This window comes from Rana temporaria, chromosome 10 (genome assembly GCF_905171775.1).
Source record: "Rana temporaria chromosome 10, aRanTem1.1, whole genome shotgun sequence".
NCBI lineage: Eukaryota > Metazoa > Chordata > Amphibia > Anura > Ranidae > Rana > Rana temporaria.
Window position 1 is genome coordinate 53,570,332 of NC_053498.1, and position 18,280 is coordinate 53,588,611.

Genomic DNA, 18,280 nt, shown 5'->3' on the forward strand with positions numbered 1-18,280 from the left:
GGGTGTGGCCTTGACAGGAAGGGGTGGGTCATATTTAAATTAGGGGGTGCATGAGTTTAGTCAGGCCTAAGGCAGCACAAAACCTAAATACACTACTGAGTAACAGTATACAATTATCTTTAAGGCCAGTCACAGTATGTCATAACACTCATTGAAAGCGGAGGTTCACCCTAAAACATTTTAATACCTTTACATATTGTGCTCGCTTGCAACAATGACAGTGTGCGTATTTTTTTCCGCTGTACAAACCTTCGTACAGCTATTTTTCCCCACGGCTTCCTCGGCGTTCCTATCCAGCAGGTGATTGACGTGATGACAAAAACTATCTCCCCCCGTCGAAAAAGGAGCGTCACGAGTTGCCGAAAGAAGCCGAACGGCGGTGCGCAGGCTCCGTATAGCGCCGACTCGCCGTTCGACTTCTTTCGGTAACTCGTGACGCTCCTTATGCGACGGGGGGATTGTCAATCACCTGCTGGATAGGAACGCCCACTCTCGCGGGAGCCACTACCCGGAAGCCAGGGAAGAAAATAGCTGTACGAGGTATGTACAGCAAAAAAAAAAAAAAAAACGGCATACTGTCATTGTCGAGAGTCAGCTCAATGTAATGTTAGAAAATAGTTTTTAGGGTGAACCCCCGCTTTAAGATTAGCTTTTTATGGCCCGTGCATACAGGCTTCTGTTTGTGTCAAAATAGTGTCTCCCTAATCAAATCAAACCAAATCAAAAGACAACTTCAACACATCTTCAGTATGTAATTGCTTCTGCACTGCTATCTCCAGCAATGTTTATTCTGTCTAAACACTAATCAAAACAACTGAATCGGAGTGACAACGCCTCTCAGGGTTAAGGTGTGCTACATGTACACAGGTTAGCTGCTGAGTTGTTTGACTTTCTGTTTTATGCGTTGGCAACACCCAAAATACTTCCGTGTGTAAGTGCATGCAAGTGACAAGCAGCCTTTCAGCATATTAACCCATAATGTTATTGAGAACGAATTACAAGCAAAAAGAGCTTTGCACATTTTTTCTTTTTTTTACAAATTGTGTTCTTTATGCGCTTTTTGAACTTTGTATTTAAACAGACTATATTTAAGCACTGTCCAATTGCTTCCAAATGCAATAAATTGGTAGTATGTTCAACTCCAGATTCTTTATAACTAACATAGGTTGTCACCTAGGGTCAGGGGCGTTGGGAGGGCCGGGCTGGAGCCTGAATGGGACCCCGAAAAGCCCAGAGTCTATTGAATGATGCATTCTATTGTTGACCCCGAGCGCTGGGGCCCGGGACCGATCTGATCGCGGCTGTGGCCGACTCCGAGTGTGGCCGAGTGTGGCCGAGTGCGGCCGAGTGCCGCTGCGGCCGAGTGCCATAGGTCCCGCCTTCTGGAGCCTGCAGCACCAATGCCAGGACCATGGGACGTGTGACGTGACGTCCATCATAGCCTGCAGACTCCAGAAGGCGGGAATTTCAAATGCAGCCGCCAAACAATATCCCTGCACGGGTGGGCGGCTCTCCTCTCCTCCCCGGGGGCTCCTCTCCTCCTCATCTCGGCAGCTGGGCTCCTCTCCTCCTCGGCAGCTGAGCTCCTCTCCTCTCTGACAGTGACGAGTGACTGACTGCCTGCTCCCTGCTGTGACCGCACACCACGGCTGAGCTCAGGTAAGTCAGTGTGTGTATCTATGCCATTGTCAGTAGTTCAGTGTGTGTTAAGGTCATGCAGGTCACTGGTCAGTGTATGTAGGTCAGATAGGTCAGTGTAGGTAGGTCAGTGTATGTAGGTCAGTGTATGTAGGTCAGGTAGGTCAGTGTATTTAGGTCAGGCAGGTCAGTGTCAGGCAGGTCAGTGGTCAGCATTGATGGGCACTGGTAAGTCACACAACCCCACCACCCAGCCCCAAAAAAACGCTACACCGCATACAACACCACTACCCCCCCCCCCCCCCCCCCCCCCCCTGGTTCCAGCATTGGACTTCGGGCTGAAGCCCCTGGTCTTTTTCCCACCTAGCAAGACCCCTGCCTAGGGTGGCAGAGCTGCCAGCCTTGGTATACAACCACAGGTTACTGCCAGGAATGCATCCCCTTATCTATTAAAATCAGTGGCGTAACTAGAACCTTCAGGGCCCCGATGCAAGAAACCATTAAGGGCCCCTCCTTCCCACAACGCCAGGGCCCAGTCGCAAGTGTGACGTTTGTGTGGTAGTTTTGGCACTGCTGTCAGTTGGTTTTTTTTCTACTATTTGTTTTATTCATTTTTTTTTTACAATATTGTTTCTTTAAAATATATTTTTATTTTTTTAGGAGCCCAGTTGGGGGCCTTGTTGAGAGATCAGACCTCTGAGCTTTCACCATTGAGACAGAGAAATTAGATGGAGGACACAGCCCTCCATCTCCTCGGCAGCCTCAGCTGCACAGAATTAATTAACAGGATTAATTGACAGGAATACATCTGTACAGAGCTTCCCATTCATTCATAAACTGAAGCGTAGTAAACTGCGAGTTATGAACAGACAGAGTCAGTGGTCTTTACTGATCACTGACTCTCCATTTAGAAAAGGTTTAATCCTGACAGCAGCCGATTTTCGGATTGTGAGTAACCTCTTCACTTTTGACATGAGACTAGAATGCCACAAAAACGGACGTTCGGTCGTACGAAGATCTAAGCGTGCGTACAAGGTTGTAAAGCCTCATGTTTTTTCACCTTAATGCATCCTATGCATTAAGGTGAAAAAACACCTTGCACTGTCCGCCCCCCCCCCCCCCCGAGCCCCCATTTTATTTAGCCAAGCCCAGAACTTCCGTGGGGCGCGATCCCGCATCGTTCTCCCCACGGCTTCTTGGCTCTTCATTGGATAGATTGGTAGCAGCGCAACCATTGGCTCCTGCTGCTGTCAATCAAATACAATGATGCGGCCGCTGGGGGGCGGGGCACGTGTATGACACGGGAGTGCGCCCGCAAGGTAACCCCCTCGGAATGAACAAAGGTGGAGAGCTCTGGACTGACCCCTGACAATATCAATATAGAATTGTTTACCAATGCCCTAAGGCTGCACAGTTAAGTGCATTAATCTTTAATTTATAGTGCCTTAAAAAAGTATTCATACCCCTTGAATTTTCCACATTTTGCCACGTTTTCAACCAAAAACGTAAATGTATTTTATTGGGATTTTATGTGGTGGACCAACACAAAGTGGCAATTTCAAATTTTATTATAAATAAATATCTGAAAAGTGTGGCGTGCATTTGTATTCAGCCCCCTTTTCTCTGATACCCCTAATTAAAATCTAGTGGAACCAATTGCCTTCAGAAGTCACCTAATTAGTAAATATAGTCCACCTGTGTGTAATTTCATCTCAGTATAAATACAGATGTTCTGTGAAACCCTCAGAGGTTTGTTAGAGTACATTAGTGAGCAAATAGCATTATGAAGGTCAAGGCACACACCAGACAGGTCAGGGATAAAGTTGTGAAGAAGTTTAAAGCAGAGTTAACTACTTGCCGACCGCCCACCGTCGTTATACGTCCTCACTTAATTTGTCATTGGCGGGCGGCAAGTGGTTAAAAAGACTTGCAGCTGTAATTGTGAAAGACGGTTCTACAAAGTATTGACTCAGGGTGCTGAATACAAATGCACACCATACTTTTCATATATTTGTTTGTAAAACATTTTCAAAACCATTTATTTTTCCTTCCACTTTACAATTGTGTGCCACTTTGTGTTGGTCTATCACATAAGATCCCAGAGGGGACTCTGTGGATTCTGATGCAACAGGGGGACTCTGTGGATTCCGATGCAACAGGGGGACTCTGTGGATTCCGATGCAACAGGGGGACTCTGTGGATTCCGATGCAGCAGGGGGACTCTGTGGATTCCGATGCAGCAGGGGGACTCTGTGGATTTCCGATGTAACAGGGGGACTCTGTGGTTTCCGATGTAAAAGGAGGACTCTTGTAATTAGAAATGTTATTTAATCGCAAAGTATATCTATAGTTTATAATATTAAAAAAATTGCTGTGCTGCGCCAAAGTGTTTGGGCTTGACGTGAAGAAAAGTTGGCAACCCTAGCCCCTGCTCATCTCAGAGTGGGCGGGAGGAGGAAGGTTAATAACCCTGCAGTCTTTGCTCATGTAGTATAATCACTACATGGGCAGAGCAAAGGTATGTTGTCTGCCTGCTGACAGCTCACATCCAATGCAACAGGTCATGCCTGGCAGGATTCTGTGGCAGTTATTTAGGTTAGTTAGTTAGGCGATAACCCTGTGCTAGTTTCTATTTCGCTCTAAAATAGAAACTGACATGGGTGGTGCAGAAAGACTTGAGGTCTATCTGCTTAGTTAGTGTGGCACACGCCACTCCCAACAGTTTCCTGTGTCATTATAGTGGTATAGGAAAGTATGTTAATTCTTAGGCATACTCGGAAGTAAAAGGGACACTTGGGCTGAGCAAACAATTCAGTTATAAATATAGTGGATATTTTTGTTTCTGACATTCTTGGGATGTCTGACAGCATTCAGATATGGTTGTAAAATTGCCCCCCCCCCCCCCCACTCCCTCCAAATTGTTTCCTATACATCTGCAATTCTACACAGACTACAACTGTAGATGTGGTGCAACATCCTACCATTGTTATCATATGATCTCTCCCTTCAAGCTGCCAATCATTGTCCACATTCCACATCACTAATGACAGGAAAATGACATGTACAGTATATGCTGCTACTGGATGGGGTCAAAAAAAGGAAACCACTAGGCTAAAAAGGAGATCTTGGCTGTACGTCTCCTGTGGATCACAGGATTGCAGTTCTTTCTGCACGCCTGTGAGCCATATTCAGCTGACAGCGGGCTGAAGCCCGATTTCAGCTGACGTCACAGGGCCGGTCTAAGCTGGGAAAAGATCAGGATCCACCCAGGACAGACAGCAGGCTCAGCCGCTCCCACCCCCTCCACAGTCCAGCACTCCAATGAGTGTGGGGAGGAGGGGCAGAGCAGACAGTCACCAGCTCTCTGCTCAGAGCGGCAGAGAAAACCAAGCGATCAGCGTTGTTTGATCGCTTGGACATAGCAGTGCCTACCCACAGGGCATAGTGAATATGTGCCACAGAATTAAACAAATGGAATGTGTTGGATTCTCAACAAAGTTAGTTTACAAACATCAAGATCATTAAATGATAAAATGTTGAAATAAATATATGGTTTTAAAATTTGCATGGCCAGCTGGATAAAACTAAAACATGCCTCTACAATCTAGCTGCTGAATTGTCATACCCACCAGAGAAAATTTTACAAGTGCATTCCCATTGGGAAAACATTTATCATGTGTTGCTTGTGCCAGTGAAGGAGGAAACAAAGCCCTTTGCAGAACTCCTTTCACAAACAACAGTCAACCATCAAAATTCCTCCTGACCAATTGACTCTCTTAAAAAAAAGCCTAATGCCTGGAACACAATTCAAGTTTTCTGTCATTCAACCCTGCGAGTTGAACTACAAAAAAAAAAAAAAAAAGAAGCAGAGCAGCTCAGAGGAGCTTGCTGTACCATGTGACGTTAATACAGCAATCTCCTCACTGAGCGAATGTGTTCTGACAGGGGGACTGCCCCCCCCGCCCGCCAGAACACACTGACCATTGGCAGCCAGCGCTGATCGGATGCCGAAGGAATGCTGGTTTCCCAGCATATACTGGATGTACACATGCACCGAAAGTTGGTTGGTTTCTGTTGAACCGGCCAGTATTCTGCCTCTGTGTACCAAGCTTAACACAGGAAAAGTCTGCCATCTATCCCAATGAGTTGGTGTATGATCTCTGACGTCTAGGCATTTCTATGGTGGCCATACACTACAAAATGTAATAGAACAATCTCCAATTACCAAAACAATATGACAGGAGAGCACACTTATGGCTAGATTCAGATAGATTTCAGATACACTACGCCGCCGTAAGTTAGAGCAGCAGGTCCTGTATTCACAAAGAAGTTGCGCTGTAACTTACGGCGGCGCAGTGTAACTGGGCCGGCGGAAGCCCGCCTAATTCAAAATAGGCTGGTTGGGGGCGTGTTCTATGCAAAATACTAGTGACCCCACGTATTTGACGTTTCTAACGAACGGCGCATGCGCCGTCCGTGGACGTATCCCAGTGCGCATACTCCAAATGAAGTCGGCAAATCGTCATTGCTTTCGACGTGAACGTAAATTACGGCCAGCCCCATTCACGAACGAGTTACGCAACCAACGTAAAATTTGAAAAATTCGACACGGTTCCGACGTCCATACTTAACATTGGCTGCGCCATCTATCTTTATGCCTGAAAACCCCTTACGTAAACGGCGTATCTTTACTGCGACGGCCGGGCGAACGTTCGTGAATAGGCGTATCTAGCTGATTTACATATACTAGGCGTAAATCAGCGTACACGCCCCTAGCGGCCAGCGTAAATATGCAGTTAAGATACGACGGCGTAGGAGACTTACGCCGGTCGTATCTTAGCAACATTTAAGCGTATCTCAGTTTGAGCATACGCTTAAAGTTGCGACGGCGCGGATTCGGACTTACGATGGCGTATCTACTGATAGGCCCGTCGTAAGTCTTTATGAATCTGGCCCTTAATCTGTTCAATCAATGGGTAGCCAATCATCAGGTCCTTCTACTAAATCGTTGGAGGTAGAACTAAATGAGATTGGATATTTAAATTTTATAGTGTATGGTGAGCATTAGTCTGCAACAAAGTTACACTTTGGTGCACATCATTTACATAGAGTTTGAAAGGGTTTAAGGTACACAAACCATAGGATGGACTATGGGTGTCCTAGAGTACTGCGGTGCCACGTCCTAAATAGTAGTAGGAGAGTTTCTTTTTTGCTATGGTGCTTTATTGCACACTTGATACCATTTATGGTTATCTACAAATGTTTAGCGATACACTAAATTGTAAACCAATAACAGTCTATTTTCTCCTTTTTAGAAAATCTATAGCTCCTGAAGAAGCATTCAACTGCGAAACATGTAGAGCTCATGCAAAAATACGTCTACCAATATTTACGTTAGCCATCAACCCATGTTGATGTCTCTAGTGGACCTCTATCGGTTTTAATAATCTTTATTTGAATTGTTATATTATTACAAAACTATTCTGTGATAATTTATGTTTTTTAATGTATTTTTTATTAATATGTACTGTAATGTTGATTCAATCACCCATACATTTGGGATTGCATCAATAAAAACTTATTCTGTGTCAACCATTGGTGCCTAGAAAGTCCATTTCTTCCTCAAACAATAAACTCATTTACATAGAGTGTGAATAACACTTGACAGATTACTGCAGACTAGAGCGAAGCCCCAGCAATGTAGTGGCTCCCTCAATCTTTAAAAAAAGTTCAGCCCTTTCGCCAGCACTGCCTTACATACTGTACTTTATATTGGCAACAACTGCAGCTCTTTGAGGCACGGTTCACATCATGTGGCTCACAGCAGCGGTCCGGTGCGTGCTGGTTCACCATTTCAGGTCTGATTCCAGCCCGAATTTTGTGCTGAATTCGGACCTGAAACGGACCAAAAGACGCACAACGTTTTTCTGCAAAGCGCACTGGACCCGCTGCGGAGATATGTGAACTGGCTCCATAGAGAGCTGGTCAAAATATCCTGCTATTGCGAATTGGATGCGGAGATCCCACATCCAAATGGCAATACTGCGAACCCAGCCTGAGTCCTTGTGCATGCCGTCTCCTCCACAGCTTCCTCCACAGAACACACACTAAAAAGTTGCTGGGCAAGAATGACACACAATTGCGCCTCTGTTTACTCCTACACCATCACCTCCCTGTTTCTCATAAGACAGACTGAAATGCAATGGCTAGATTCTATGTAGTATGTCTGCCTTGCAGCCTTTAGTTGTGCACATTTACTTTCTCTGCTTGCTCTAGAAACAGAAAGAAAAGTTGACATTGAATATTAATATAATATTAAAGATTTACATTTTTAAGAAAACACGTGTAGGTTTTATTAATCTGCAGTGAACATTCACTTCCTCCGATAGTTAAGTGTTTATCTCAGGTGAGAAGTGTACTTACTGTTGCTGGGTCTCTCAGAATGGACTCTGGTTGTTCCTTCCTCCTTCCCTGTGAGCTCAGTGCCTTGTCAGGGGACTGTTTAAGGAAGATCAGCTCCACATCTAGCAGAACCAGTTTTTCTTGTGACAGGAGAAGAGGTGAAAGATTTGGCACTCTTCTGATATGTGATTACTTAAAGTAAAACTCCAGACAAAATGTTTTTGGCTTGTTTTGGATTTTGTAGACAAGGATAAAGAGATATGTCCCAGAAAACAAAACAAGTGGGAAAAAAATGTCAGCGCTGTGAGATTTTCCTGTTCTGTTCAGGTGACAACAGTCTTTATGACAGGATGTGAGAGGGAATTGTCCCAATGGGGACACACACACAAGCAATAAAAACATTAACCATTTAAAAACATTCCTATTCAACCTACCAATGCTTAAAGTGGTTGTAAACCCACTTTGACAACTTGCCCCTACAGGTAAGCCTAGATTAAAGTGGAAGTTCCACCTATCTAACAACTTAACCTTAAACACAAGGGCACAGTTAGCCTAAAAACCGTTCGCCAAACAACATTTTTTAAAACGTTTGTTTACCTTTCTTTATGGTGTGTGAAGCAGGCACTTCCTGGTCTGTCTGAGTGGGGCTGGGCGTGTCTATTTCTTTCCAGCATAGCCGCTATGCTTCTTGGGAATGCAGCGTCACGCAGCGTCACGATTTCAGGGAGAGAAATCTCTACAGCATGTTGTGTTATATCGCGCTATTTCCGCAAGTCACATGACTCTTGCAGCCAGTCTTGTGACGAGGGCGGATACAATAGCGCCATTTTTAATTTTTAATAATACATTTTAATTGTAAGATTTAAAAAGATGTTTTAATAAGTTAAATATATGAAAAGTTTTGTGAATGCTAGCTTTCACGTACCTTTTCTATCACCTGCTCGGTGCCTTCTGAGCAGCTGATAGAAAAGATCGCTCTTGTGTTTACTTTGAAGGGGGCGGGCGAGTCCTTTTCAGGACGCTGCGCCGTTGTCATAGTAACTGTGCAGTGTTGACGGCGCGCCCGCCGTCAACACTGCGCATGCGCGGGATAGAGCGGTGAATGCTGGGAGTACAGCATTCGCCGCATCCCGGAAGACACGGACGTAGGGCTTCAGACTGCCAGGAGCTAAGATGGAAACGTCCATCGTTGTATTATCAAAAGTTTACTTTCGGATGAATCAAGAATGCTGGTGCCTAGATTCCTGGGACGGGTGAGTACATTATTGAACATGTACAAAGCTGGAGAAAGGATTTTTTTTTTAAAAATGAACCACCCCTTTAAGGCTTACCTGTAGGGGCAACAAATATCTCCTTAACCTACACAGTTAAGGAGATATTTGCAGAAAACACTGCACCGATGTCTACGGCGCATGCCCGCCATAAACAACGGCGCAGGCGTACTGAGCGTCCCGGCATAATGAATGGGATCATGCCGTGATTATGCCGGTCCTGTGCGCATGAGTGGGATCGTGCCGGGCCCGCGCGCATGCGCAGGAGTGACGTCATCGCCGCTCCGGCCAATCACATCGCCGGATAGGCGATACCAGGAAGAAGCTCCGAGGGGACATAGTTACATAGTTGGTCAGGTTGAAAAAAGACACAAGTTCATCAAGTTCAACCAAAAGAAATAAAATAATAATAATAATATCGTACAATCACATATACCCAATTCTATACCCACAGTTGATCCAGAGGAAGGCAAAATAAAACAGCAGAGCATGATCCAATTTGCTACAGCAGGGGAAAAAATTCCTTCCTGATCCCCCGAGAGGCAATCGGATATTCCCCGGATCAACTTTACCTATAAATGTTAGTACCCAGTTATATTATGTACATTTAGGAAAGTATCCAGGCCTTTCTTAAAGGGGTTGTAAAGGTAAACGTTTTTTCACCTTAATGCATCCTCGGCGGGGCCGAGTGATACAGTCGGCGGCTATGCCCGCCGCTGTATAACGGGACCGCGCTCGCAAAAGCTTTCCACCATGTGAGCTCGCTCGATTGAAGATGGAAAGCTTTTGCGAGAAGGAGCCGAGACAGCCGCCGAGGGACCCCAAAAGACAGGGTTAGGGGACACTCTGTGCAAAACGAGCTTCACAGTGGAGGTAAGTATAACATGTTTGTTATTTAAAAAAAAAAAAAAGTTTTCCTTTAGTGTTCCTTTAAAGCACTTTACTGAGTTGGCCAGAACCACCTCTGCAGGGAGGTCCTCTAGACCAGGGATAAGCAATTAGCGGACCTCCAGATGTTGCCAAACTACAAGTCCCATGAGGCATAGCGAGACTCTGACAGCATCAAGCATGACACCCAGAGGCAGAGGCATGATGGGACTTGTAGTTTGGCAACAGCTGGAGGTCCGCTAATTGCTTATCCCTGCTCTAGACGTAAAGAGTGCCCCCTTGTCCTCAGTGTTGACCGTAAAGTGAATAACTCAACACCAAGTTCACTATATGGACCCCTTATATATTTGTACATGTTGATCATATCCCCCCTTAATCTTCTATTCTCAAGAGTGAATACATTCAGTTCCTCTAATCTTTCCTCATAGCTGAGCTCCTCCATGCCTCTTATCAGTTTGGTTGCCCTTCTCTTCACTTTCTCCAGTTCCCCAATATCCTTTTTGAGAACTGGGGCCCAAAACTGAACTGCATATTCCAGATAAGGTCTTACCTCATTTGTACAGGGGCAAAATGATATCTCTTTCTCTGGAGTCCATACCTCTCTTAATACAAGAAAGGACTTTGCTCGCTTTGGAAACCGCAGCTTGGCATTGCATGCCATTATTGAGCTTATGATCTACCAAAACCCCCAGGCGGAGGGGAACGAGGAGCACTTTGATTTCAGGTAAGTGCGACATAATGAGCTAGTATGCTATGTTTCTTCTTCTTTAACCATTTAATGACCGCCTCCTGCACATATACATCGGCAGAATGGCACGGCTGGGCACATGTACTAGTACCCAGCCGTGGGTCGCGGGCGCGCTCCCGCGACCCGGTCCGAAGCTCCGTGACCGGGACCCGCGGACCTGATCGCCAATGGAGTCCCGCGATTGGTCCCCGGAGCTAAAGAACGGAGAGAGCCGTGTGTAAACACGGCTTTCCCGTCCTTCACTGTGGCGGCAGCATCGATCGTGTCATCCCTTTTATAGGGGGACACAATCGATGACGTCACACCTACAGCCACACCCCCCTACAGTTGTAAACACACTTCAGGTCACACATAACCCCATCAGCGCCCCCCTGTGGTTAACTCTCAAACTGCAATTGTCATTTTCACAATAAACAATGCATTTTAAATGCATTTTTTGCTGTGAAAATGACAATGTTCCCAAAAATGTGTCAAAATTGTCCGAAGTGTCCGCCATAATGTCGCAGTCACGAAAAAAATAGCTGATCGCCACCATTAGTAGTAAAAAAAATTGGCGCAAACCAACCGATAAACGCTTATTGCGATTTTTTTTTACCAAGAATAGGTAGAAGAATACGTATCAGCCTAAACTGAGGATTTTTTTTTATATACATATATTTTTGGGGGATATTTATTATAGCAAAAAGTAAAAAATATTGGGCCAGATCCACAAAAGAGATACGACTTAGTAACTGCTGTTACTGCATCGTATCCCTTGTCCTAACTTTGGAACTGATCCACAGAAGCAGTTTTCCAAAGTTAGGCAGAAGATCCGGCATGTGTAATTGAATTACACTGCCGAATCTTAGGATACAGTACCGCATCCGCCGCTGGGGGCATTTCGAGTCTAAATGCCGCTTCTAGTATGCAAATTAGCACTTAGGGTTGATCCACAAAGCTTTTCAGCTTCGTTTTTTCGCCGTAAGTTTTAGTTTGCAAGTGTAAAACTAAGGCTGGTGTTACAAAGTGTAAAGTTAGTAACACCATGTAAAAGCCCATTCAAGCGACGGCATTTGGTATGCATTCCTGAGGGAGAACTCCACGGCAATTTGTAAAATCAAAACCGGCATGGGTTCCCCCCCCAGGAGCATACCAGGCCCTTAGGTCTGGTATGGGTTGTAAGGAGACCCCCCCTACGCCGAAAAATCGACGTAGGGGGTCCCCCTACAATCCATACCAGACCCGTATCCAAAGCACGCTACCCGGCCGGCCAGGAATGGGAGTGGGGACGAGCGCCCCCCCCCTCCTGAGCCATGCCAGGCCGCATGCCCTCAACATGGGGGGGTTGGGTGCTCTGGGGCAGGGGGGCGCACTGCGGGCCCCCCCACCCCAGAGCGACCTGTCCCCATGTTTATGAGGACAGGACCTCTTCCCGACAACCCTGGCCGTTGGTTGTCGGGGTCTGCGGGCGGGAGCTTATCGGAATCTGGGAGTCCCCTCAAATAAGGGGGCCCCCAGATACCGGCCCCCCACCCTAAGTGAATGGATATGGGGTACATCGTACCCCTACCCATTCACCTGGAGGCAAAAAGTTAAAGTTATTAAACACACAACACAAGGGTTTTTAAAATCATTTATTAGTCTGCTCCGGAGGCCCCCCCTGTCTTCTTTAGCTCTAATACCAGGGGGGGCTTCTTCTTCCACTCTCCGGGGGTCTTCTCCGCTCTCCGGGGGGGGGCTTCTTCTTCCGCTCTCCGGGGGGGGTCTTCTCCGCTCTCCGGGGGTCTTCTTCTATCTTCGCCGCTCTCCGCTGTTGACTCGGCGCACCCCGATTCTTCTGCAGCTGTCCGGTGCCTTCTCCTTCAGCGCTGGCTGCCTGCTATCTTCGTGTGTTAGCTCAATTACTAGCAGGCAGTCAACGCGGTCTTCTGTGACGTCATGTTCTTCTCTTCTCTTCTGCGCGCCTTGCATCCCATTTATATAGGCATCACCGTCCCATCATGCTCCGGCAGGTACCCACGTGGTGGGTGCCTACCCACGTGCACCCACCACGTGGGTACCTACCGGAGCATGATGGGACGGTGAGGCCTATATAAATGGGATGCAAGGCGCGCTTCCATCATTGCAGTGACAAGAGGCGACGTGTCAACATCGGAAGAGGGGAGAAGAACAGAAGAAAAGAACATGACGTCACAGAAGACCGCGTTGGCTGCCTGCTAGTAATTGAGCTAACACACGAAGATAGCAGGCAGCCAGCGCTGAAGGAGAAGGCACCGGACAGCTGCAGAAGAACCGGGGTGCGCCGAGTCAACAGCGGAGAGCGGCGAAGATAGAAGAAGACCCCCGGAGAGCGGAAAAAGACCCCCGGAGAGCGGAGAAGACCCCCGGAGAGCGGAAGAAGAAGCCCCCCCTGGTATTAGAGCTAAAGAAGACAGGGGGGCCTCCGGAGCAGACTAATAAATGATTTTAAAAACCCTTGTGTTGTGTGTTTAATAACTTTAACTTTTTGCCTCCAGGTGAATGGGTAGGGGTACGATGTACCCCATATCCATTCACTTAGGGTGGGGGGCCGGTATCTGGGGGCCCCCTTATTTGAGGGGACTCCCAGATTCCGATAAGCCCCCGCCCGCAGACCCCGACAACCAACGGCAAGGGTTGTCGGGAAGAGGTCCTGTCCTCATCAACATGGGGAAAGGGTGCTCTGGGGTGGGGGGGCCCGCAGTGCGCCCCCCTGCCCCAGAGCACCCAACCCCCCCATGTTGAGGGCATGCGGCCTGGCACGGCTCAGGAGGGGGGGGGGCGCTCGCTCGTCCCCACTCCCATTCCTGGCCGGCCGGGTAGCGTGCTTTGGATACGGGTCTGGTATGGATTGTAGGGGGACCCCCTACGTCGATTTTTCGGCGTAGGGGGGGTCTCCTTACAACCCATACCAGACATAAGGGCCTGGTATGCTCCTGGGGGGGGAACCCATGCCGGTTTTTCTTTGAAAATTGGCATGGAGTTCTCCCTCAGGAATGCATGCCGAGCGACGCTGTCAATTTATTTATTTTTTTTCCCGACGCAACTTTTTTAAGCCGGCGCGATCCACAAAACTCGGCGTAACGTAACTTTCGGCCGGCGCGGGAGCGCGCCTCATTTAAATGGGACTCGCCCCATTTGAATAGGAACGCCTTGCGCCGGCCGGATTTAAGTTACACAGCCTGAAATTTCTAGGTAAGTGCTTTGTGGATCGGGCACTTAGGTAGAAATTTTAAGGCAGTGTAACTTAAATGGGATTTTTTAAGTTGCGCCAGGTTTTTGTGGATCTGGCCCATTGCATTTTTTTCAAAATTGTCGTTTTTGTTTATAGCGCAAAAAAAAAAAAACGCAGAGGTGATCAAATACCACCAAAAGAAAGCTCTATTTGTGGGAAAAAAAGGACGCCAATTTTGTTTGGGAGCCACGTCGCACGACCGCGCAATTGTCAGTTAAAGCGACACAGTGCCGAATCGCAAAAAGGGGCAAGGTCCTTTAGCTGCATTTTGGTCCGGGTCTTAAGTGGTTAAAGGGTAACTCCACTTTTGCGGGGGAAAAAAATAGCAAATAAAGAAAAAATTATATAGCGCATATACAGTAGTTGTGACACTAATCATTTTGTAATTGAATGCTATTAAAAATCACCTTTCCTTTTCAATCTGCAGCCAATATAATTTTCTGAGATACATTGCAATATGGCTACCTGAAGTTTTCTGTACAGAGTATTGACCACATCCCAAAAACATCATTCCCTGCTTGTATCTTAGGCCCCTTTCACCATGGGTCGGTTTAAAAGCGCTATTGCGCTAAAAATAGCACCTGCAAACCGACCTGAAACAGCGGCTGCTGTTTCTCCAGTGTGAAAGCCAGAGGGCTTTCACACTGGAGCGGTGCGCTAGCAGGACCGTCCCAAAAGTCCTGCTAGCCGCATCTTTGAAGCGGTGAAGGAGCAGTGTGTTTACTCCTCCTCCACCGCCTTTTCCCATTGAAAGCAATGGGAAACCGTGGCAATACCGCCGGCAATGTGCTTCTGCAGAGGTGCATTGCCGGCAGTATTAACCCTTTTTCGCCCGCTAGCGGGGGGTAAAACTGCACCGCTAGCAGCCAAATACCGCCGATATTCCAACGGTACCTCCTGCCCCAGTGTAATAGGGCCCTTAGGCAGACTTCTGGGGAAATTAATAAACCAATTACAAAAGTCAGATTTCAGGCAACAAAAAAATTCACTTTTATTGGTTCACTTTAAGCATTATTAAAATCACTGCTCCCGAAAAAAACTGCCATTTCTAAAACTTTTTTTGCATTGATACATGTCCCCAAACACTTTTTATGACAATAACTTGCATATTAACCTTTAAAATTATCACTTTTGATTTTTCCTATAGACTTTCAAAGGGTGTTCTGCGGCTTTCGAATTTGCCGCAAATACCCCAAATTGTTCGCCAATCGGCATAACGGTCGAAGAGTCAATGTTCGAACATAAAGCTCATCCCTAATGATAATCATGTATTGCAAAGCTAGAAAACTAAAGGGGTTGTAAACCCTTGTGTTTTTTCAACTTAATGCATCCTATGCATTAACGAGAAAAAACTTCTGGCAGTCACCGGCCCTCAAGCCCCCCGTTTTACTTACCTGAGCCCTGGGATTCATTTGGCGTTGGCTCACTGTCCCTCATTCCACTGGGTCCCGGCTCTTGATTGGATAGATTGATAGCAGTGCAGCCATTAGCTCCCCCTGCTGTCAATCAAATCCAATGACGCGGGCGCCGGGGGGCGGGGCCGAGTTGGGCATTCATGTCTATGGACGCAAATGCTGGACTCAGGAGCGCGCCCGTATGGTATCCCCCTGGGAGAGCGCTTCTCCTAGGGGGTTATCTGATGTGGGGAGGAGCCGCAAGAGCCGCAGAGGAACCCCAGAACAGGACAATCGGGGGCCACTCTGTGAAAAACGAGCTGCACAGTGGAGATAAGTATGACATGTTTGGTTTAAAAAACAAAACAAAAAACAAAGCTTTACAATCACTTAAGTTCTAAGGCAGAATATATGCTTAGGTAAGGTGTTCTGCTCTGGGACCCTTTGGTTCCACTTGAGTCCAGAGGATAAGGAACCAAAGGTGTTTTGCTAAGTTCTGCAGCAATTTTGGGGCTGAGAAAGATGTTCAATTGAATACATACAGTATATACAAAAGTGAGTACATCCCTCACATTTTTGTAAATATTTTGTTATATATTTTCATGTGACAATCAATACTGAAGAAATTACACTTTGCTACATTATAAAGTAGAGTGTACAGCTTGTATAACAGTGTATATTTGCTGTTCCCTCAAAATAACTCAACACACAACCATTAATGTCTAAACCGCTGGCAACAAAAGTGAGTAAAATTGTCCAAATTGGGCCCAAAGTGTCAATATTTGTGTGGCCAACATTATTTTTCAGCACTGCCTTAACCCTCTTGGGCATGGAGTTCACCAGAGCTTCACAGGTTGCTGCTGGAGTTCTCTTCCACTCCTCCATGAGGAAATCACAGGGCTGGTGGATGTTAGAGACCTTGCACTCCTCCACCTTCCATTTGAGGATGTCCCACAGATGCTCAATAGGGTTTAGGTCTGGAGACATGCTTGGCCAGTCCGTCACCTTTACCCTCAGCTTCTTTAGCAAGGCAGTGGTCATCTTGGAGGTGTGTTTGGGGTCGTTATGATGTTTGAATACTGTCCTGCGGCCCAGTCTCGGAAGGGAGGGTATCATGCTCTGCTTTAGTATGTCACAGTACATGTTGGCATTCATGGTTCCCTCAATGAACTGAAGCTCCCCAGTGTTGGCAGCACTCATGCAGCCCCTGATCATGACACTCCCACCCTCCATGCTTGACTTAGGAAAGACACACTTGTCTTTGTACTCCTCACCTGGTTACAGCCACACAGGCTTGACACCACCAGTTTATCTTGGTCTCATCAGACCACAGGACATGGTTCCAGTAATCCACATCCTTAGTCTGCTTGTCTTCAGCAAACTGTTTGCAGGCTTTCTTGTGCATCATCTTTAGAAGAGGCTTCCTTCTGGGACGACAGCCATGCAGACCAATTTAATGCAGTGTGCGGTGTATGGTCTGAGCACTGACAGGCTGACCCCTCACCCCTTCAACCTCTGCAGCAATGATGGCAGCACGTATACGGTACATTTATTTCCCAAAGATAACCTCTGGATGACTCTGAGCATGTGAACTTCTTTGGTCGACCATGGTGAGGCCTGTTCTGAGCGGAACCTGTGCTGTTAAACTGCTGTATGGTCATGGCCACCATGCTGCAGCTCAGTTTCAGTGTCTTAGCAATCTTCTTTTAGCCTAGGCTATCCTTATGTATGTAGCGCTACCCCCGGAGGAGCCGCTGATTAGATTTTGGGATCGGTGTGTTTAAGTTACCTCTTCACTGTGTCTAGGGGTGGTGGTAGTGCTGAGAGCAATAACAGAATGTCCAGGACCGTTGGTTGACGTTTTCAAATGCTTTATTTTCCCGGTCAAACACGACCAACATGTAAACTTGAGGTAGACAGGATAGGTTGGTGAAGGAAGAGCAACGTCACAGTATCAGGCTATAGATAGTAAAGGCAATCCTGCCCTTTAACAATGGTACTTGTATGCATCGCCACTCTCGCCGGAGTGGGTGAAGTGCCCCTGGACAGTCCCCTCTCACAGGCCTAGCAGCCAGAGCGCCACTTAAAGCTTCTGGGAGGAACAAGCCTCTGCCACGACTTGGCTCTAATTAAATTAGGATGTTAGGTGAGACCTCTGCCACAGGCCTAGTGCTGAAATTGTGAATGGTAGAGCGAAACCTCCCAGTATGTTCCTTTGGGGTTACCGACTGACAGGTTGAATGTGACCTGTCAATGTCCGGTGACCCAGATCCCCGGTGGTTCGTTCAAGCCTTGTTGGAACACCTGCCTCCGGGTTCTCCTCAGACCGATCCCCCACCGAACAGCATCCAGCTTGGGATCTTCTCAATAGAAGTGAGGACCCAGTAAGTCACTGGGGCCCCTTTGCAGCATCTGTTGCTCCGGGCTATGAGAGCCCACAGTCAGGAACTCTGCGTAGCACATGACCTCGGCCTGGTAGGCCAAAGTGGTGGGATCCGTGATGTGCGCACACCCTAAAGGTGGGTGCCGCACCAGGAACCCGCGAAGAACCCCGAACAACAGCCTCCGCCACAGAAATACCCCTCCCCAGCATGCGCGGCGAGGAAAAACTCCTCCAATTGGCTGCTGGGAAGAAGCGGCTCCGCCTGGACCCCTCTGGCGCCACCTGCCGCCCAGAGATGGGACCACATCTCTAAGGTACAGAACA

At 47.1% G+C, this 18,280-nt stretch overlaps 1 protein-coding gene across 2 annotated transcripts in view; it reads right to left on the reverse strand.

Annotated features, from left to right (window-relative positions):
* Positions 1–18,280, reverse strand: part of EPS8L1 (EPS8 like 1) — a 234,433-nt gene that overhangs the window by 108,112 nt on the left and 108,041 nt on the right. The window contains exon 1 of one of the 2 annotated variants that reach the window (XM_040327623.1): positions 8,062–8,618. The exons of the other annotated variant lie outside the window; for it this stretch is intronic. The gene's annotated coding sequence lies outside the window, so the exon portion shown is untranslated. Of the gene's footprint in view, positions 1–8,061; positions 8,619–18,280 lie in introns of those variants that run through there. 2 annotated transcript variants of the gene reach the window in all.